Raw genomic sequence first — 24,202 nt, forward strand, 5'->3', positions numbered from 1 at the left:
AATCTCACCTCGCAGTGGCTCCGTCATTTTGTTAACCCCATTCACAGCAGCGCTGAAGTCTCAAGGGACTTACAGCTCACCATGCAAATGGAGGTGACATAACGGAGTATATAGGTTGTCTCCTGGAGTATTACGATGTCTGCTGTGGTCTCGTAAGAGACATTATGGAAGGAAGCTGCTATCGTCCTCAATACTGAAGGGAAACTCTCGCAAAAATGCAACCTAGGCTTTTATTGTGATTGTGAATGTGTACGAGTCAAACCTTCGTGTAAAAGCATAATTATGACGAAAGAGGCACTTTTAAGATTTACTCACGTTAGCAGGAGCTTGTTCACTCAGAATGTGACGTAACCTGGAGGACAGTTAAGGTGGAACTACTGTCTTCCAGCAACAACTATCCACGCGAGATCTCATGTGACTTTTCCGGCTTTTGATTTCAGTATTGTTTCTTACATGAGGCTCCTTTTTCAACTTCAAGGTCAATATTGTTTTTCGCTCACGACAAAACAACGAATTATCCTGCATTTATATGGAACTAAGCTTTAGGAGCGTTCCACCTTAACTGTCCTCCAGGTTACGTCACATTCTGAGATCGACACTTCTCCACTGGCAGGACGGCGGCGAGCGGAACAAGCTACTGCTAACGTGAGTTGTTCAAAAACCTTCTTTTTAGTAAACTCTGTGTACACAAACAATGTTCTCAATGCTCGTGTTCATGTGTAGAGACCCTGGTGATACTACCAGCAAAGTTTCATGTTGTGTCGAGACTTCTTACTGTTTTAAACAGAGAGATTTTGATGCTAGCGTAAAAGTGCTCATAGCACTCCCATTGAAAATGAGTTTGACCCGAAAACGAAAATATGTTATAATCTTAAAAGTGCCTCTTTTGTCGTAATTATGCTTTTACACGAAGGTTTGACTCATATACATTCACAAATAAAGCCTCGGTTGAGAGTTTCACTTTAAAGGTGCTTTTACAACTAAATATCTGTTCTTCACCTGACATATTAATGCACATCAGTGCTCGGTGCTGTTATTTGACTCCTGCTGCTCGCGGTCACGTCACAGCTGGAGGAGAATGAGGGACTGATTTACATCGAGCCGGTCATCATCTGACCATTTTTCTGTTCGGCATCAAGGTGAATGTGTATGTGATTTTGTTTTTGTTATGCATCTATAACAATATAATAATCAGCATTTCTACAATACGCTCAAATTACATGTGTATGGGCTAATTTTCTAATCAGGATGGGGAGGAGACAGAAGCCACAGAACGGCTGATTGAGACCTTTTCACGACCAGCGCTGGCTTTTACATTTCAGTCGACAGAACCGGGTGATTTTAACCACCATCAGAACATTTTGCAGCCGTCTTTGTTTCCTAAAACTGAACCTGTTGTTACAACATGAAGCTGAAACGTAAAGAAATGTAAAGTTTCAGCATGTCAGTGGTTTGCAGTGGAGCACAACGCCAACGTTTATTCTGGCAACTGTGTTGAACCATGAAATGAATCTATTATTGAGCAACAAGCTAATGATTCAAATGTTCTCCGTGTCTTTGTAATAAAACAGAACTGCAACTTCAGCCTGACAGGTTTGACGAAATGTGTTTTTGGCAGCCATTACTACCCATGTGGTTCACACCATGACACCACATGGTATGCATTCTAAAGAGGTTAAAATGCTTGTTTATATGTATATTTTAATTAAAAATGTTGACCTTTTTAATACATGATATTATGGCAACGCGGGTTGACACACTATGATCGTCCCCTTCAGTCAAACTAAACACAACTCAGGGAAAATGTATTAAAAGAGAGGAGCACTGACTCTGTTTGGCACCTTCCTGATAAACGGCAGATGATGTCACTTCCTGAAAATGATTCACTTCTGGGATGCTCATTGTCCCTGAGCGGCGTGTTTATCCAAAGTAACGCATTTGACGTAAAACGTAGGGACAGTACTAAAATGTTTTTTTTTTTCAATATTCCGAAAAGGTCAAGAATAAAATACATGCGTCATAGGTTAACTAACAATTGAGGCTTTTCATAAATTAAATTTTTGTTTCACATAATTTGGTTTTATCCTCTTTAAAAGCCTGTTGTAATAGAAAAATGTTACAGAGGGACAAGCCATTTTTACCATGTTTAAAACATGTACAATACAAAAACCTTTAAAAATAAAAAAAATATATCAATGTATGAATTTTTAAAATGAAGATGGTTTGTTTACCATATCATATCACAACATGTTTAATATTTTGATGTTAATGCAGCTTAATGGGGTAGATTTTGTGTCAGGGACACAAAATGGCACGTTTTCGTAGAATGACCCAGCTGCTGCAACACACGAAGCTAGTGAAGCTAACTGATGCTAAATGTAGTGCTAAAGACCATTTTTCAGACCATCTGTGTTGATCTGATATCTGTTGTGGATGTGTTGATGCTAGTATAGATAAGGAACAGCGGTTTGAACCAATCAGTATTAATTCAGTATTAGCTGGAGCCACTAGAAAGGGGAAGTTGAGTCTTTAGATGTGGGGGTTGTTTGAGGAACTACGATATGTCTCGCTGCTGGTTTGGTTTACAGCCGCACGATGTTCTGCTTCCTGTCGGTGCGACTCGCTGACGGACATCTACTGCAGCTAACACACTGACTCTGAACGTGTTCCTCAATCACGTCGAGAGAGATGAAACAAACACAAGAAGGTGAATTAATTCAGCGATTTGGCAACTTTTAAAAACCCCTCAAAATAAAACAACATGCGTGTTTTTCCAGCTTTCACTTTCCTCAGATTTACCAAAGAACACATTTGCAGGTCTGGTTTACATTATAATAGCACTGAGATACTGTAAACCAGTTTGGTGTATAAATGCACCAGTTAGCAGAGCGCTGGCTGTAATGGGTGATCTGATTCCCCGGGACACTGAGTGACCTCACCGTGTGTTGACCGCGACAGCCGGGTTTGGACAGTTAATCCCACCCTATCAGCAGAATCTTTCCTTTTTCCTTTTTTTTCTGCTTTCCATTAACTCTCCCAGCCGCCTCACCCTCCTCTCTTCATCCATTTATAACCCTTTAGTACCGTTTCTTTTCTGTCACGCTCTTTGTAAAAGAGCAAATACTCCTCAGTAATATTGCCTCTTTCAGCCAGGCTTATTAAAATATGCTCAAAGATTAAACAAAACAAATACTGAACACATTTTTGAGTGCCAGCATTTTTACTGCCAGTAGCAGCGGGGTGATGAGGCGAGTTTTATCATCTCTTCTGATTTCTCCCATGGGCTGAAATTAAGAAAAACACAATCTTGCATTGAGCAGAACTGCAATACAGTAATTCACACATGCCTAAAGAGGGAGGTTTCATCTCAACACTGGGACAAATGTTAAATAGCAGCTCCCGGGGCCCTAAAATACTTAATTACCTGCATTCTGATGATTTGTATTCACTGATTTGTTGCGTTTCTGCATCAATCTATGCTGGAAATGTTTGTTTGTGTGAAGATAAACAGCTACGTGCCAATTCTAACTGATGAAATTCAGATTCACGTTTTAAGCCAGATAATAAATCAACCGAGCTCAAATATTGAACCGTCGTGTTCCAGACAGAAAGTCCTATAAATCAGGAAAATCTGACTAATCATTGCCATTTTACTGCATCCTGATTGAACTGGAAAGACAATGGAGGGTAAAAATCTGGAAGGACATCGGCCATTTTGCACGTTTACCTTGTTAAGTACTTGTAAGCCTGTTAGCATGTTAGCATGTGCACCTTAAACTACTGTAAAATTGCTGTATTTGCTGTTCCCTGATTACAGCGATGTACCCTTTTTACTTTCTTACATGTGCAACAGAACGCAGCTGAAGTTCAAATGAGGTAAGATTATTTTTTATTAGTATCACAATCGGGGAAATTTGCAATATTACAGCAGCAAAGTGGAAAAACAGCGAACATCAATTAAAACAGACGTAATAAATAAGTTAAAAATAAATAAATAAACATCTGCACATTGAGATGTTTCAGTTGCCCTTCAGGATATTCAGAATATTCCACATAGTTACACATCAGAGTGGTTTAATTGTGAGAATTTACTGTGAAAACCTCGTGTTTGTTAACAGAGTACCGTTTGATGAAAATACAGTAAATCTATTGTGTCGTAACAAAGCGGCTCACAGCTCCGTCCAGCTGCACTTTGAGCTGAATGATAATGTTCTCGTGTACAGTCGGCGTGTCACATCGGTTATTACAATTCATCCTGAGGGGAGACGAACGTTTCATTAAAAAATTCATCCAGCGGTTGTTGATCCTGTGACAAACTGTCAATCTGCTGCTGGTGGCAGTTGATGAAAAACGGGATTCGTCACCTGGTCGTCATGAATTTTCTCAAACAAATCCGAAGCCTGGAAGATATTAAGATGTTCCGCAGGGTTCGGTGGAAACTAACCTGCTGGTGGTGGTGGTAGAAAAGTGCAGGGGTCACCAGAATCATCAGGGTTCATCCTCTGAGGACACTGATATCTAATGTTCAGTCCACTCCATGTTTGAAGAGAGATTTCAGTCTGGACGGAGAGACGTTGCCTCCTCTACACATCACTGCTTGTATGCGCGTATATAAAACACACTCCGGTTGCTTTCATCACTTTGTGGCTCTTCCCCGGCTGCACTCTGTCACCTGAGAGAGGGTTTTTATAAGATCAGTGTGCTGGTAGGCTGCTCTGTGTGGTCTGACCGGGCACAGCTGCTGTTTATGATCTCCTGTTGTTATTCCAGCCCCATTAGGACGCCACGGAGCAGCTGAGGGACTCAACAAAGGCACACTCACAGACACAAGCAGAAGTATGCATGCACACAGCCAGGGCACTGATTGGCTCTGAACCTGGCAACCAACACAGCGCACAGTCACCTGTCTGGGGGAGCAGAAGTGATCAGGTACACCGGGCTAATACTAATGGAGTCTAATAAATCCTGCCGTCATGGAAAGTTATACTGTTCAGTTGACAAAGGCTCAATCTGGTTGTGCTCCACTTCTAACCAAGTATAAGATAGATAGTTAGCGATACTTACCGTGAGAGGCAGCTTGATTCTTCAGGGTCACGAGATCACCTGAGAATCCTTCTTGCATCGGTCGTTCAGACCACACAGCGTCTTACGAGGAACAACCAGCGGCTACGAGCGAGAGATGAAGTTTATGATCCTTCCAGGTTTTGTTCAGCAACGTTACGCCACTTTGTGATTAAATCGGCAGATGCAAAACTAAATAGCAGTCGCGTCACTTTAACATGAACACTTTGTTTCCTACCAGCTGGACAATGTTGAACACATTTTACGAGACTGTAGTTAGAATAGTTTGCAGCTGAAGTCGACCTGTGAAGACGGACGAGTGAGTAGACGAGTCTCTGTGTTCAGCACGATGACGTTTAACTTCTGTAGTCTCATTTAGCCACAACCGCCAATTTCATGTATTTACTGATGCATTTTATGCCGTAGAGCAAAACTGTGTTGACCACAGACCTTATTTCAGGCATTTAAAGCTAGGTTCTACAATCCTGGAGAGCTAGCAAGAGAGCTAGCAAGATTTGAAAGTGGCACCTCTTCTAAGTCAGAAATTGGGCCGACTCATTAGCCATTCTCATGGCTAAAAACAACACACAAAGAAGCTAACGTTAGCATTGGGCTAACACGAGCTACAAACGTATTTCATGAAAATAACAAATCCCCCTGAAACAAAACAAATAATTACCTGTCCAACAGAAAGAGAGCAACCTCTGCATCACTGTTCAGGCCCTTCACATGCCCCAGTTGTCTCCACCGCTCAAACGCCACACCGATGTTGACTCGGTCCGACTTCTTTCTTTATCCAGAGCCTTTTTCGTCGCAGCCTTTCCTGCCTCGGGCTTTCTTTTCTTTGCCTTTTTAGTGGGGTGAGCTGTTACAAGTAACGCTGGCTGCATTTTCTCTGCCATTGTAACCAAACGAACGTCTTCTCCTGCAACTCGTATTTCTGCAGAGGAGTGTGCTGAATATTTCCGGCATCAGTGAAACGTAACGTGTGCACGCGCGGAGGAGGAAGGGACAGAACGAGACATGAAGGCATCTGACCAATCCGTGCTGTCCGGGCCGGACAGCACGGATTGGTCAGATTTTTCTCAGTCCTGCAGCTGCAACAGAGGTCCGATTATTATCGTTCCTTTTTTTGAATACATAATGTGTTGACTACTCTCAGGATAGCAGGATCATTTCACCCTGAACAACATTACAGACCCTAGCTTTAACCGAAAACTCACTTTAAAAAAAACATTTTCTTTGATTTGTGGGAACCAAAAACACAAAGTTACTAATTTATTTCTGTTTTAAGGACATTAAAATGTATACAGGGAAAATTACAGTAAATTCTCCTTTAAAGCTGCTTTTATTAATATTTAGTACAGGGTTCTCCCCAGAAATTTTGAGTGTAGCGGCGCACTGTCTGTCCGGGGGGGGGAGACACGGACAGACGGTCATCAACTCCATCAGCCGGGGGACGGGGGACAGACGGACGCTCATTGCCGTCAGCCGGGAGCTCCTAGCCGTCAACCGGGGGACGGACGGACGGACGGACGGACGCTCGTCACTGTCACGCGCGGAGTATAGCGGCGCTGACCTAGCGGTATAGCGGCGCAGCGCCGCTGTTCCACCGTCTGGGGAGAACCCTGTAGTATTAAGATAAATTACTACTTTTATAGGAACAGCGCTGTCGTGACTAACCTGCAGATCTACAGCACTTTCAGCCCATTGTTTTGGTTTTACAACCTGCAACTTAAAGGTTTTGTTTTGTCAGATGCAGCAGCCGTCACTTTTTAGCAAAGTGTGTTAACTGCTCAACTTCGAACAGTAGGCGAACAAACTCAGGGATTATCTGGTGAACACAGTGGAGCATTTATCAGCTAAAGAGACAAATATTCCCCTCAGGAGTTGGTGAAAACCTCAAACGAGAGCTTAATATTGAGTGAATATTCGATTTACATTCTTCAGGCAGACACGAAAACGCCAAATGAATGTTAATGTCGCTCGGCTGAATGTGTGTCACTCAACTTTAAAAGGTGACGATATGCCAGAGTTGTGTTTGCAGCTTGTTGTTCTGCCCCCGAGTGACAAAAAAATCAATGAGCACAGGTTTGAGAAGTTGAACTTAGTGAGTATCCGCACACATTTACATACAAATATTCATACATAATGTATTCCTTCAATCCTTCTTGATGAGAAAAGAGCAACGTCTGCTGAAACAACAACAATCTCGTGGATTACAATACGGCCTTTACAAGCGCAGCCCTCGTGTTGTCCCATCGATCGACCTCGTTCTGTCTCGGCTGCTGTAAAGTGTGACTCAGAGATGTTGTTGTTCACAGCAGCATCCTTTGGAGACACCTGTGACCTTCCCTCCTCTCCTTTCACCTCCCTCCTCCTCCCTCCACTTCTTCTTCTTCTTCTTCTTCTTCTTCTTCTTCTACTCTGTCCCTCTTGGCCTCTGCCCACCTCCCTAATCGCTCTGCAGTCATTTCATCCCCCGTCTCTCTTCTCTGGACGTTGCAGCTGGAGTCAGATAAGAGCGAGGACGAGGAGATGTAGCGGCAGATAAAGGAGACGGAGAAAAAATACCCAGAAGGACCGGCGGCTCCTGAGACGTATGAAGAGGTCTGAAGAGTTCAAGATGCATTTTGTCCAAAAGAAAATCTCTCATGTGGCGACAGACAGACACAAAGACTCGCAGGTGTTGAGTGTTAAAGGGACAAACCTGCTTTTTTACTAATGATACAGAAGAACAAAATGATGAACAGAAGAGTTGCGCTCCACACTGACATTTTATTATTTCACAGTTATTATTTCACCCTTTTTACAAATATGCCAAGATCAGACTGCCCAACATTCACAATCTGAGACATTTTACACATTGACCTCCAACTAACTTGCAGGAAATCGACCCTTCTTAAGCCCCGCCCATTTTTGCCATGTGGTCCAATAACTGTTGAGCAAGCTTAGTACCTGGATGTACCTCACTCAGGTTAACAAAGTCAGCTTCATGAAGCTATAATGCCTAAAATAACTCAGCCTAAACAGGACTGCCATCGCCATGTTTCCTGTTTTCAGGCTTGTACGACTCAGCGAGTTACTAAAGGGGGCGGAGCTTAGGAAGTGTCATTTTAGAAGCATTTTTTATTAGATTTGTTGGAGTCTTAACGGCCATCCATGGATAAAATGCTATGACAAAAATATCTGGTACCTGTGGCTGTTATTGCTAAAACTATCAGCAAGCTAGTGACACAAGAATGGCAGAGAAAGTGCATTTTGACAGCTGTGAGTATTAACGATAGCTAAGTTCATGTAGGTCGTTTACTAAATACATATCAACATCTTCAGATTTGACTAAAGGTTTGGCACAAAACGACTCAGATAAGACAAAGATGTGGATTGCAATAACTACTAGATTAAAGGAGAACTTCAGCCGTTTTTAACTCATATCCCTGTTGATCGAGGTTACCGAGTGCTGTCAGTAGGAAAAATAACGAGAACATTTGGCACAATATTTACCGAGTATCAGAACGGCAGCTAAAGCGAACCTATGCGGGCAGACATAAAGTGAAACTGAAGGATGTCTGCCCCCATAGGTTCGCTTTAGCTGCCGTCCTGATATCTGGTCAATATTGTGCAAAAATTCACGTTATTTTTCCTACTGACAGCATTTTGTAACCTCGATCAACAGAGATATGAGTTAAAAATGGCCGATGTTCTCCTTTAAGGTGTTGGGAAGATCACGGTCATAGTTAGAAGAAAGCCACGTTGTCTTTGAGGATGAACGGTCAGTTCTGACCCATCCAACCGCCTCAAGCTCCACCCAAAATACGCCACACTACGTCCTCCTTTGCTCCAGACATACAAGTTTCTCTCCTCTTATTGTCGTCGACAATGACACTAAATTGCTCCCGCATCTTGAATTGTTGTGCCAAACGCTCCTCATCCTTCCAGACGCTCCACTTCTGTCAGACTGGGCCATTTTGGGGCTGACGTTGGGTTTGAAATGAGACAAAATGACACATAATGCCTCACAGTTAATCCTCACTGTCAGACGAACAGCAAAGAGACCAGTCACACACACACACACACACACACACACACACACAGTTCTGTTTTTATCAGCACAATCACACACTGACACACACAGTGAGAGGATTGTTGTGTGAAACCAGTTCACCAGGCCTCAAGCAGCGGCACATGGTGAGCCCATGTGACCCTCGCTCTCCCTCCATGCCTGTCTGTCTGTCTGTCTGTCTGCCTGTCTGTCTGCCTGTCTGCCTGCCTGTCTGTCTGCCTGTCTGTCTGTCTTGGGCACATCTGCAGAGCTACAGGCTTCGGGATAAAGAACATCTGATACACACATATGACATACTGTGCAGAGCTGTGAACGTAGCACGTATACGCTACTTTTAAAAGGCACGTGTTTCAAAAACTTGCATAAAAAAACTCTCATAAGAAGACTCAGATTAAACTTCACAGTGATCTGCACACACACACACACACACACACACACACACACACACACACACACACACATCTGTTCTTCGTCAGTCGGAGATTCATATGACACTAATCACAAGACCGACTTTCACTTCACTGCGAGGCTCTCGAGCCCGAGTCATCTCGATGCGTGGCGAACTGAGTTAACCTCGGCAATGACAGGCGATAATAAGCGCAGCGTCGTCTTGGAAACAAGCCAAATGACCGTGTGTAAACACTATTTGACAAGGTAATTATTATCCTCCGAAACAAGCTGATTGTCATAATGTTTAATCTCCGCTCTAACAGCCAGGTGTGATGAGGAACGTCGCAGCTGTGTTAAAAACATAAAGGGTCGAAGGCTCCGCAGCGTATTGCAGAAATAAATCACGAAAACAGTCAAATGCACACATTAGGTAACAGTTATCACCTGATGTTCAGTCGTGGTGCCGACGGTAGAGTGAAGAGAGATGAAGGATCGACTCTCTGCACAGTTTGAATCAACGTGTCTAAATGCCACAAATGAAAAGAAACAAAAAGTCCCAGTTTATTTTTATCTTACAAAAAATGAAGGTCACCAAATACCTGAGGTGTCTCAGACCCAGTGAGATGTTCTGTGTCGGGGAGAATGTGACGAACGCGCTGTTTGTGATGCAGGTTCTGATCTGTTCCTTGTGTCTGGTGTACCTGCAGAAGTTTCCTCTCAGCACTTCTTTCCTTTCAGCCTCACTGAAGAAGTTAAATGTGTTTGCTGATGATATTAGGCTCACTGCCATTTCACTAAATTCAGCTTTTGGATCCTATTTTGTCTTCTTCTTAACGAGGGAGTTTGAAATGCTTCGTTGCACGCTGGTTCAGGCACATAACTCACATACAGTCACTCGTTTGTCCAACACACCTCCTTCTTTGTCATTTTTTGGTGCTCGCCTGCTCCACACATCGCACACCGGGAAACTGTGCCGTCACTTGTTGCTGCTTTTCTTATAGCACTTCATAAATCGCACCTCAGCATCCACCTCCAGGCTCTGACTCTGTGTCCTCCCCCGGGAGGAAGTTATTTTTGTCCCTCCCGACTCCCTGCTGTGCTGAACTTGATGCCTCCTTCTGTGGGGTTGAATAGGCAGACTTGCCAACTTTGCAACCTTAAAAACAGGGAGGATGTGAAAACCAAAGCAGGGTTCCCAGAAAGATTTGTTTCCTGCATTCAGGTGACTTTTAAAGTCTTTCAAAAAAAAGAAATAAGAAACACAACGCGCACCATTTTTAAGTTAATGCTTCTGTTCTTACTGTTAATTCTCAGGAGAGTGCAGAAGATTTCGAGAATCATAAACTAAGACCTTGTCCACATGTGCGACGGTATTTTTGGAAACAGTTTTTGGAAAATGATTCCGACATTTAGACACGTGTTACCGCACCGCTTCAGAGAAAATCTCCAGGTGGAAATAATCTCCCACTCCTTCTGTGTTGTCCTTGAAGCCGTCGTCACTTTGTGTTCCCAGACTCCATTTCTGAACTTGCTACCGTTGCTCTCTGTTAGCAAAGCATGGAGAGAACCTGCATAAAGTCACAAAATAAATTCATAAATTCATTCGTGGCTTTAAACAACGTAAAGAAATCGTCCACAGGCTCGTACAGGCAACAGAGAGAGACTGGGATCGTCACAATCTGCTCACATGTGGCAGATAATACAAAAGCAACTGCTTCATGTAACACGCTACAAATACGAGACAAAGCCCCTTTAAAAGTTAGGAAGACACATGTCAAACACCTTCTCTGCTATTATCTTGTCAGTTTGGTTGAGTCACAGTGTAAAAAGTGCAGTTTTTACAATGTATGTGAAAACCCTGACATCATCAGGCAGCTCGCAGTCGGTCTATAGGACCACGCGGACCACATGACAGGGTGTAGCTGCAGGAGTGTGTTTGCGTGATGGTGCAGCTGACACTGCCCTTGTGAGGATCCTCTGAACTTACAGAGGATGTGAAGAACGAAAGAAAGAAATCGCTGCTTATCTCAGGACCTCAGGGTCTCCTCCTCTCCCTCCTCCTCACGATGTGTTATATAGGAAATATTCCTTGGGCTTGTCCTCGGAAACAACCGTCTTACAGTGCAGCAGGAGCCAGTAAAGGCTGACGTGCGCTGTCTTTATGGGTAATGTAATTTGCTGCATATGTATGTGGATTGGCAGTATACCGGAGGGGAGTGGATGTATAGGGTGTAGGAAAGGAAAGGAAGAAGTGCTCGGAGGAAGGAGAGAGGAGGCTAAATGAAGGACAACAAAATGGCAGGATAGAAGAGGAGATGTGAGGCAGCTGCAGCTCGAGCCATGTGTCGTGGCCGGCGGGGCCTAATTGATTGAGACAGCTAACTTCCAGTAATTCAGCTGATGAAGCTTTTCACTCTCAGGACTGCTGGCTGGACACAAACAAACTCAGTCGCAGGGCAGCGGGGCAGTGGAGACGAAGATAGAGGAGTGGAGAGAGGGGGATGCAGGGTGTTTTGTTAGCATGTCGACCCACAATCAACCCCCTGCACACACACACACACACACACACACACACATACGCACAGCCACGACAACTGAGCGCAGACAAAGTGCTGATATTGCTGTTCCCATTTCAGGGTTGGTGAAGGCACATGCATGGCTGGCTGGAGCTGTGAAGATAATGTGCCATGCTAGGCAGTAGACAGTCCTACTGGTGGTGCAGAGGAATGTTGTCTGACCCTGTTTGGACTCTTTTTTTTTTAAGACTAGCCGCAGCCTGAGAGCCCTCTCGCCCCGATTCAAATGATCTAATCTAGTGTGCAGCCGCCGCAAATCCAGCGCAACATGTCCGACAATCAGCTCAGTCCGGCGCAGCCTCGACCCGACCAGTTTTCAAGCTTCGGCCGCAGATTATACGCCGGTGCTTTCCACTGAAGGCATCCCTCCACTCCTCCCCCTCCTCCCCTCCTCCCCTCAAGGCTCTCCCAATCCCTGCCTCACCCTCAGACATGCTGCATGTGCCTGTGGCCATAAATAGCATCAGCGAGGCTGCAGAGGGAGATCTGCAGATGAGAGACACACGACACTAAGATTACACCTACTACTGCAGCCACAATCTGCTCTGATGCCCTGGATTATGCAGTATGGAGGAAAGGAAAGGAAAGGAAAGGAAAGGAAAGGAAAGAGGGTGTAAAAGAAGAGGAGGGTGATAGTGAAGATAAAACAGGATTAGAAATGCTCCATCATTCCTGGGATTGGCTTTCTATTGAGGTTTCCTGAGCTTCTCGGTAGATATTACACTGATATTTCATCATTGCACACTGCAGTAGATTAGATTTCTGCCCTTAAATCCCTTTTCATACTTGAGCATGAAATGTCAGTGGTATTAGTTGGAAAGCAATAATCTGCCTCCGTGTGAAAGCCTCAGCCGACAGATTCGTGAAACACAAGTGAAACACAAGTGAGAAACAGAGAAGAAGAAGGGAGCGAGGTGTGATACAGAGATGGACTGTTACATCTGGTTTGTATCATGTTGGACTGTGGTGTGTTCGACTGTATACACACCGACTGTCTTCACCCACGCAACTGTAGACTTCTATCGTGCAGTTTTACCCATCCTTTATTCTTTAATTTAAATAAATTGGTTCAGTTTCCGTTGTCCTCATTTCTAAACGTACAATTGTGTTTGTGTCGTACACTGCGGGTGTGTTAACACTGACTATAGCCCTTTTTAAACGGGGCAGCAAGCCTCCAATTTGCCCGTCCTTTGGCGGCTCGGTCTGCAGTTTTAGACAGAGGCCGGCAAATTGGGGGTCTGGGAGGGTACACTTATTTCCGCCTCGCCTTCTATCTAAAAACGAGGCAGTCGGCCTCTGCGTGAGGTGGGCGGAGGTGTCGATGACCTGCACTGTTGTGCGACCCACAGCCGGGGAGATTTAAAACCAGGAAACAGCTGATCACAGCAGTCAGTCCATCATTTCATCCACGGATATTAAGATGAACAACTGGACAGCCGCTGAGATCCAGGAGATGCAGCGTCTCCTCGGTCTCTGTAGCTGTTTGGTTGTGTTAGCTTGTGTTTTTTTTTTTTTAATTGATTTATTTCTGGATCAAAAACACATAAAACGGTAATCCAAAAGGATGACATGCAAAAGTATGACACTTATTTCCAGCATGGTCCTCGGTGTTACACATAAAACAACTAAACAAAAGGCAGACACAACACAGAACACAAAGAAATAAGAACAGCAAAACGGAGTTAAAAACTAAAATGTTGTTGTAGCAGCAAGCTAAGAACGGTCGCTACTTTCAAATTAAAAGCCCCCCGCTAAGAACCCAGTTCTAAACTCCAGTGGGGTGCAATGTAAAGCTCTTATTTTGAAGATAAAGTCGTTGTCACGGTTCACAGCCCAACTTCGAGCTTCACGTCACGTCACATGTTTACGCCTACCTCAGAGGCGGCTTTTGGAAAAGGAGGAATATTACGCCTCGGTTTTAGAAAGACAGGCCGGCACATTGCCGTCCTTACCTTGGAGCAAATGTGCCGCCTTTTCTATCTAAAAACGGCTATTGACTCACACTGACAGTGACAGAAGACTGGGGCCGGTTCTGGTTTATTGGGTTGTGGCTCAGATCCGGCAAGCAGTGGTGGACGACCCAAGTGCCATTATTCCAGGTGGCATGTAGGCTGGATGAATGTACCAGGTAAGATTTTGCTGTCTGGATCAATGAAAAAGAAAAGTCCCCAAAAATGGTGTTTAATGAGCAAAAACTGTTGACTGGAACTTTTAAATAGTTATTTTTTGTAAATGTTTTGCAATAATGTGTGAAACTATCCCGTTTATCAGCACTTAAATCTTTACGCAGCTGCCACAGTGAACGTTTATACTCGTCTATCATCAAGTTTATGTTTTCTATATCTAAATCATCCACCATCAGGCTTTTCTTAATAATCAAATCTCCTCCATCGAGACGTTTCTGACTCACTGCCTCCAGAGAGTTTTAATGGAGCGAAGCGGTGTGACGGTCCAACAGTAATAACAATCAACGCTTAATAAGTTGAAAGTCAAAGCATTTATACACTTGACATGTTAAGAGGTTGGATTCAGCACCGGAGACGTCCTATATTAAACCGCGTTATTAATTAATATAATGATTATAAACACAACTGACACCGAAGTCTCTGGGCCAGAATCTGTCACTCAGGCTCCATTGATCTCGAGTAATGAACGACTGGAAGAGATCAGCACAAGGCCGTCGTGTCACCGTAATTATAATGAAGAATAGTTCAATTAGACGGAGGAGGAGAGGGAGCAGTTTGGAAACAGAGAGGGAGACACAGTTTCATCCAGGAGTATTAGCTTTATTATTAAAAAGTTCACGACATCTTCAGAGTGTAAACCTGGACACTGTGTAAGGTTTTAAATATCTTAATATAACGAGGTAATAAGATCGTTGATGATTTATTCAATGTCATTCTGTGGGACGCAGGAAATAGACCATTCATGGCAGCCATTTTCCTCTGACGGGGGTGGGGAGGCTCATGTTAGCTTAAAGTTACGCTGCTGTGTTCCAGGTTGTAAGTTGTACAAACAAAAGAAATTTGACAGATTGTTTTTATTTCACTGCTTCCTGATTGATCGGCCATACTTCAGTTTAAAACTACCTATCTGACAACCCTGTTTGATTACATCCTGTTTGTTTCACTTCCAGGTTCTAATAAGTCAGTGTGTTTACATGACACTCAAGAAAACCGAATTACTGTGTTAGTCTGACTATGATCGGATCTTTAAGATGCATGTATACACCTTAGTCTGACTAAAATCGGACCGGATCGGATTTCTCATAGTCGAATTACACCACGTAGATTATTCGATTGATAGTCGCATTACTCCTGCATGTATACGTTTCCAGCGGATCGGATCGGATTTTGCGTTCTGCGCAGGCGCGAGATTTTTCCCCGGGGCCATGAGCCGGAAGTAGACGGACGGCGGCTGCGGCATCTTTCCTCCGAAATCACCGCAAGAAAGAGCGCCACTGTGCATCTAGTGTGTGTAATTATCATGTACACCATATACGAAGTGTACAAAGATGTAGCTTCGTCTCGCTCTTCGTACGCCATCTTTCTTGAATGCCGAGGCAGCTGGTGACGTAAAGCGGTCAGCCGGAGGTGTCCCATTAACACTAGTTGAAATGCGTACAGCACCACCTAGCGTACCGGGGTATGACATGCTTTCGGCAGTAATTCGATTTTCTCACCGGCATGTATACTCGGAAAATTGCAGTTGTCTGATTGAGCAGCATAGTCGAACTATGGCTGTAATCTGACTAAGCTGTGCATGTAAACGCACTGAATGTGTCCAAGATGTGCGTTTATGTTTTGATTCACGCCTTTCTTATCATATCATGTAAAACTATCAAATGGTGATGTTAGCTAGGATGTGGGTGAATGCTACTGTTAGCTGTCGTCTACTGGTAGCTATTAAATACGTTGTTTTATCTTGAAATTTGGACTTGTATCTGTTGTCGTTTCATTCGCTGGTCAATCAGGACTCTGTTTGGTGATCATTTGTCAGATTACCTTTGTTTATGTGACTTGCAGCATTACATTATCCCACCCTGAGCGCCACATCAGAGGAAAAAGATCGCCGTGTGAATATGGTCTTAAAATCTATGAAATCTGTTATGACTGCATCTCCCACAAGTTCTGTACCTCGACACAGAAATCACATTTCTCTTTATGAGCTGTCGAGCCTCTAAAGTTAAATTATTATTAACCTCATAGAGGGATGGAAGCAGGTTCAAAGGGTCCAGAAGCTGTTCAAAGGGAAGAAAAACATGCACCATGAAGAGCATTTTAACTCTGACACAAACACAGAGGTCGGTGAATCACCGCGTTTAAAATAGCTCAGATAAACTGTGTGTCAGTCGAGGGCAAATATGATGGAAAAGTGATGAATGCGCGGAGCGAAGAGTCTTGAAAGTCACAACAGCGTCAAGAACTAAACAGACCGGCGCTGACACAACTGTTCGCCTGACAGATTAACTCACCTCTGTGGCGTAATCTCAACAACAACAACAAAAATCTGCACGCTGGACGAAACAAAGCCGGCGTTTATTGGCAGTGGCTGCATTTGGAAACTGCTTATATCCAAACAAGCAAAGCCAGAGCACAAATATGCACAGCCTGAGGTACAGAGAGCACAATCTGGACCACTGAGCAGAGGGAAAACAGCAATATGGTCTGATGTGGTCGTTCAACCATTCGCCTCCATTCATCACATTTGGAGGAGACCAAATCATGTAATCAACAGTCTTTTCTACAACAAGATGGTGGATCAGTAAGAGTGTGGCAGCCATCTCGTGAGAGTCATTAGCTCCAGTGATTGCTCTGCACGGGCGTAGAGGGACTGCGAGGCCGCATTATGTGAGCAACAGATACTATTATCATGCAAATACTGTTTCCTCACAATATTTGCATATTCAAAGTGTCCCATGAGTACACCTTTGATGCCCTCCCTGTTCACCTCGCTTCATCACTGCACGTTTATTATGAAAAAGGGATTATTATGAGTGACATCAGGTCCCACCTTCTTTAGAGTTGGCGCATTTATCTTAATAACGTATTCGAGAAATTCAATTGAAGAGGCTCTGAAGGCAAACGACAGCTTTATGTTTTTTATTAGGGGCCTGAAATTCACATATTCATGTCTGCTGATTTATTCCAGCTGTAACCTGTGTGTGCAGCTGCAGGGACGGCAGTTGTGGTCAGTCTGTCTGTTGATCCATCACTTTGGTCCAGACAGAAATATCTTGATAACTGTTCGATGAATTGCAGTTACATTTTGGTGAACACATTCGTTATAACTTTACCGTACAGCGCCCTCATCACTGTGTCCAAATGCTGACCAAATACCTGCAAAACTAAAACCATCATCCAGCTGTTTTCTGTGTGCAGTGCTACTTTTTTAGCCACCTTAAAGCGAAACTCTCGGCAAAAAGCAACCGAGGCTTTATTTGGGATTGAATATGAGTCAAACCTTCATGTTAAAGCATAATTACGACGAAAGAGGCACTTTTAAGATTTACCGTAGTTTCGGTTTTGGGCACGTTCATTTTGAACGGGAGTGCATGGGGCAGGACATGCTAGCATCAAAATCGCTATTTTTAGAACACTAAGAAGGCTCGACACAACATGAAACTTTGCTGGTAGCATCACCAGGGTCTCTACTCATGAACAAGAGCATTGAGAACATTGTTTGTGTACACAGAGTTTATGAAAAAGAAGGTTTTTGAACTACTCACGTTAGCTGCTGCAGCTCCTGCGCGTTGCCGTCATGGCAGGCAAAAAGTGTCGATCCCCGAGTGCGACCTGACAGGCAGGCTTGAGGAGCGGTTCACCATTACTCTCCTGCCTGTTCAAAGGGAAGAAACACATAAACTCTGTGTACACAAACAATGTTCTCAATGCTCGTGTTCATGTGTAGAGACCCTGGTGATACTACGAGCAAAGTTTCATGTTGTGTCGAGCCTTTTTAATGTTCTAAAAATAGCGATTTTGATGCTAGCATGTCCTGCCCCATGCACTCCCGTTCAAAATTGACGTGCCCAAAACCGAAACTACGGTAAATCTTAAAAGTGCCTCTTTCGTCGCAATTATGCTTTTACACAGAGGTTTGACTCATATTCAATCCCAAATAAAGCCTCGGTTGCTCTTTGGCGAGAGTTTCACTTTAAAGAACATAAAAATATATTCATCCGTTTAAGTGTACGCTATATTTGAACATTTGGTGCTTTACAGTGCCGTCAGACAGCAGTGTGATGCAGATCATTACATTTATATGATCAAAATATCATGTACTTAAACCGGTGTATATTTTCTTAGATGTTTAGCAGCACGATGTTCTGCTTCTCTGTTGCTGCTCACAGGAGCGAGCTGACGGTCGTCTACTGCAGGTAACACACTGATTAGGGATAAGAACCTCACAAACCTCACATCAAAACACCCGAACTATCCCTTTAAGTTCAGCCTCGCGGAGCCGTCAGCGCGGCTGCAGACTGTTGAATCAGGCCGACGAAGGCGTGCAGCGCTTCTTGAATTAAACAGTCTCAGTATTCAGCAGAGCAAACTCCTTTTCAAACGCTGCCAGGGGATTTGAGTTGATTCTTACGCGGAGCTGTTCATGTAGCCGAGTCTTCTGTGGATGTTTCACATCGTGAGGTTTGTGATTTTGTTTGAATTGTAGCTTCAGAATGTTCAGTTATGACTGTCAGGTAATAATGACAGGTTAGTGAAATGTTGTAAGAACTGTACAGTTATACGATGGAATACCAGTTGTGATGGTCTTAATGGTGCACGGACCTGATGTTATTGTATTCTATTGAGAAGATTAATAGTACCAGAATCCAAAGTTCCCTGAATTTGCTGACCAGCTTTACCACACAAAAGATAAAACATCAAAAACATCAGAATGTCTTAGATTTCTTGACATCTTCCCCACTCTGGGCTGTCCTGCTTCATGGCCTCTATGTTAAGATTTGGATTCCAAACTTTATCGTATAAACATCACAACAACTTGAACATATTACATTTTTTAAATGTATAACCACAGACGTAAACTCTGTCGTCAACCACAGGTTTCTGAAGAACCATCCTGTTAATCTAACAATAACCCAAGAGGTGGAGTGAAGTCTGGTTGATGGGAGCAGCTTGTTGTCACATAAATCAGTCAAATCCTTAAAGGGACAGTGTGTAATATATCGAGTATTTAGCGCCATCTAGCTGTGAGGTTCTACATTGCAACACTCCTTTGCTCACCCCTCCCGTTCTGAAGACGTTGGAGACGTTCCGGAAGCTACGGTGGCCCTGACGGACAAGAAACTCATTTTCAAAATATGGACTCTTTCCCAACAACGTCGAGTATTTCTACTGATTCAAGTAATGAGGTAAAGATGTAGTTAGTTATTGTTATTGTTAGTGACGAGCGCTTTCACTGAGCTCCCTCTCAGTTCCGCAGTCAAGCTAGCTCTGAGCAATTAGCGTTTAGCTTTACTACGTAGTACCACGTAGTGCTTTGTGTCCCTCTCGGCAGTCCATAGTTTTTTTAAAACCGGAAAGACATGGCGGCCTCCATAGAGCTTGCCCGTGCTATGTATATTCAGATAGGTAATTCTTCGCTCAGGAGGATAAGTCAGATTGTTGGCAGAGGTAATTGTACACCAATGAGGACTTACTTATGAACGAAGACGTTGATTTGAGTTAATAAATTACTTAAATCGTAACACACTGTCCCTTTAATTATGCATAACTTTACCAAAAACATCTTTTGAACCGGGCTGTGAAATGTTTATTCTGCTCTACAGGAAGGCCTTTGATTAACACGGAGGTCTATGGGAAGTTCTTTTGGAACCACGAGAGGTCGTTTAAGAAACTGCAAGGTTTTTTTTTGGGCACTTCCACGTTGGCTTCATTCTTCAGCCTCAGAGGTTGCTGCTCGGTGCTGATAGAAAAATGTTTGAACATTTCATTGTATTTCTTTTGCTTTTCTGTGGCAGCTCAGTTACGTATTTGAACAAGTTGAATGAAAGAATAAAAATTGAGTCGTTGGCTTCAAAATTGGGCCAAAGGCAGCGAACTCGGAGCACAAGTAATTAAACCCAGAGAAGACAATTTTCCGAGCCAGATCATTATTCAAACTGTGATGGCACACTTTGATGGGAACAAAAGATGTCTTTCCTCTTGCTTTTGACACGTCGTATTGCAGTAGTGATAAGCAGGCTTCACAGACCGGCGACACGTCAGACGAGAAGCTATACGACAGTAGAAGGAGACACATAAGTGGGCACAGTGGGAGTTTGTCAGGCGCTCCGAGGCAGCGAATGAAGGAAAAAGGGATCTCGACACTCAAGGAGGCAGAAAGAAAACAGGGAGGCAGGCGACATATTGGTCTCCACTCATTACATTGTCACCATGAGCACCCAATCTGGGACTAGTTGGCATTAATACAGCCTGATCCCACCCTGACTGTGTGTGTGTGTGTGTGTGTGTGTGTGTGTGTGTGGGCTAAATGACTTTGTCCTAGTAAAACCAGGCCATGGCAACATCTCCTCTGGGAGAATAGGCAGAGCTTAGGTCTGGATTCATATTAAAACCGAGGATTACACGAATATAAAGCCACAGGGTTGTTGGGCAGTGGAGAGCATGTTTGTGTCCATACAGTGTTTCCATCTCTCTCCGTGTGTGTGGCCGCGAATCCGCCGCACACAACATACACGGACGATTCACGCATGTAAGCTTTTCGGTACATATGTGCAGGCGTACTGCATCCACAGGACTGCATGTGCCTCGGCTTGCTCACGGGTGGGTGATCGGGCCATGCTTATGCATGTGTGTGTCAGAGCATCGTGCTGTTGCCGAGGGAGGCTGCCATTTGTTTGCCCTTGGCCCGCAAAGGACGATCAGCTGCCAAGGACCGGCTCAGCAGAGTCGGGGAGGGAAGCATGGCGGAGTTCAGGAGGGGATTGAAACGAGGAGGATGAGAGGACATTTCTGCAGCACCTAGATCACCAAAACAGAAACATCCTGATTTAAGTCTAATGGTCTAATCCCTCAATGCCTGATGTGTAGTTTTATGTAGGAGAAATTATCCCAATGCAAATTATTCAAATTATTATTCTGTGTGATTTTTCAACACCACAAACTAAATGTCATTTATCTGTGTAGCTCGATGGAACCGGAGGTAAGTGAAAGAATATGTGTGTCATTTGGACGATTAAGTTGTAAATATTTCAAAATAAAACAAAATTTCTAGACTCTGTGATACCTTGCGCAAATTATGGACGCAACTTCCGTCGTGTCCCACCACTTAACCAGATCAGCCATTTTCCCTGGTATCAGCACACAGATCATTGATTTATGAAGATCTAGGTTTGTGACATTATCGAGTGAAAATGTTCTGCGCTACAGCTACTGCTTAACCCACTTATCCAACGTTTCTCAAGCCTTAAAAAAAGCCACCAGTGCATCAGTTGTTAGGATTTTTCTGTCACTTCTACCAGTATAAACAATCGTCACCTTACTCAGTGACGTCCCCAGGAAACCACGTAGAAAAGCCTCACCAGCTTACATACAATTTAAATGTATTTTTACAGTGTGTTATTTTAAAGCGTTTACATCTAAGTCTTCTATATAACTACCAGTTTGGCTTTAGGCGATATGGCTGAAATGTAATTTAACTCTCCACGATTCAGATCAAACACCAGTTTTATACACGACTGACTGTCAGTTAGTTGTCACAGTTATTCTGTGTTGTAATGTGCAAAGAGACAATAATACGTCCTGAACGATGAAGTTCTTATTTGCTGTCATTGTTTAAATTAGATCAGCATAAACAAAAAGAGTTTTAAAAAAGGGCGAAAGAGCAGAAAGAAGTGGGAGAAACGACATTGAGGTGAAGGAGAGAAATAGAGAGAGGAAAGGAAACATGGAAAGAAAGATGAAGGGAAGGAAGAAGGAAACACAAACACACAAACATAAACACACACACACACACACACACACACACACACTGGTTCAGACCTTGATCACTTATTCATTCAGACCTGAGGAGAGAGCCAGGAGGATCAGGTTTCCTAATGACTAAAACACACACACACACCTACACACAGAGACACACACACCTACACACACACACACACACACACACACACACACTCAGTGAATCCCACAGGCCGAGGCTCGCCGGCTCAATTGAATTACTGTTATCGTACACCCAGGACTGAGACTGGGACCTTGTCTGCCCACCAACCACACCCTCTGTTTGCCCTGCACCAGAGGACACACACACGCACACACACACACACACACACACACACACACACACACACACACACAGATCAAATACCAGCACTATATCCACTCCACACACACTCATGCAGACTCCATCCACATCACTTCTGCAAACGTCCCACCACAGGCTTGGTCCCATTATAGCCATCATTTACAGTCAGTATTGATTACTCTCTGGCTACGGCTCTCATACACACACACACACACACACACACACACACACACACACACACACACAGAAAAACACACACACATACATGCACAGGTAGACATAAAGGGTACACATATATGAATAAAGATGTAGATTTAGAAAGATTGAAATACGTACACACGCTTAACAAAGACACACACACACACACACACACACACAGAGAACACACTCGTACACACACACACACACACACACACACACACAGTACACACTCGTACACACACACACTCGTACACACACTCCCGAGATGTTGGATCTCAGTCTATTGATTTCTACTGGGAATGGAAATCCCTCCTCTACATTACATCGCTCTACTCGCCCGTCTGTTCTTTTTGTCCTTATTCTGAAGCTTGTCGTTTCATTGTTCAGAGTAAATGTGAAGAAGAAGAAGAAGAAGAAGAAGAGACGAGGAGCGATGAAGATCACTGAGGAAAATATGCAAAACAAAGACCCCACTTCACGGAAAACAGAGCAACACTCCAATGAATTAAAGCAAAGGCGGCGAGGTTTCCTTTTTTTTAAAAAAGCGGTATATTCTGTGTTATTCTGGTGTCGCTGCTGACAAAACATACAGAAGAAATATCATAAATTCTTTGTCTAAGTTCTGAGAAATTGTGCGCGAGCATTGTAGTGATGTGGAGTGTAACATCTCCTTAATTTCCATATACTGTATCTCCCTGGCAGAGATGAGAAAGCCTGGCCAAGGACCAACTGTGCCATGTAAATGAGGGCTGGTGGCCTGCTTACTGTGGTGTGAGGAGGGAGGAGGGGAGGAGGAGGAGGAGGAGGGAGGAGAAAAAAAAGAGGGCGAGAGAGAAAGACGGGAGCAGAGAAGGAGAGAGAAAGACAGAAGGAGGAAGAGGAAGGAGGAGAGATTCAGAGAGCGGATGTTGCTGCCATGGTAACCGGCGTGACACTCTCCCTCTCTCACACACACACACACACACGCACACACACGCATGAAAACACAAAAACTCATCAAACAATCAGGAATTCATTTATGTTTAATCTTCACGGGCCTATTTTTGGACGTGAAGTCTTGTGTGAATATAAGATTTTTTCTCTTTTGCCAGGATTCGTCCCGTGCGGTCTGAATGACGCCCCGCTGCCGGCCACTGATGTTTAATTGATACGTCTGAGCTCGGGCGATGTCTTATAGATGCCCCTGCCTCCATCTCTCACTTCCACAAACCGCCCTTATTTTAATGCTCCATTCGAATCCAGAGCCTCCTCCATCGACCGGCGTCGGTTCTATACGGATCTTATCTACATTAAAATTTCCCTAATGCAGGTCATGATGTTAAAAATATGCGTGAGTGCGACTCGAGACTTCACTGCAGCGTTTGCCCTTGAAAAGCCTCTATAAGCGCACACTGTACGCCATACTGTATCTGAATATGTATACTGCAGATCCCCCGCTGTGGCTACGAGGAGGAGCTCCCATCCCCCCACATTTCACCCAGAGTGTAATGTGAATCTGTTCTGCATATGCGTGAAAGATTTCCCCCCATTCTGTAATGTTATCTTCCATTCAATTCATTTTATGGGCATATAATTAGATGTTTGATTAGCGGTGCCTTCTATTAACTAAGTCTCATATTTCTCTCCTCTCTCCCTTCGTCTGTTCGCC

Source organism: Sparus aurata, chromosome 13 (genome assembly GCF_900880675.1).
Source record: "Sparus aurata chromosome 13, fSpaAur1.1, whole genome shotgun sequence".
In the NCBI taxonomy this organism is placed as follows: domain Eukaryota; kingdom Metazoa; phylum Chordata; class Actinopteri; order Spariformes; family Sparidae; genus Sparus; species Sparus aurata.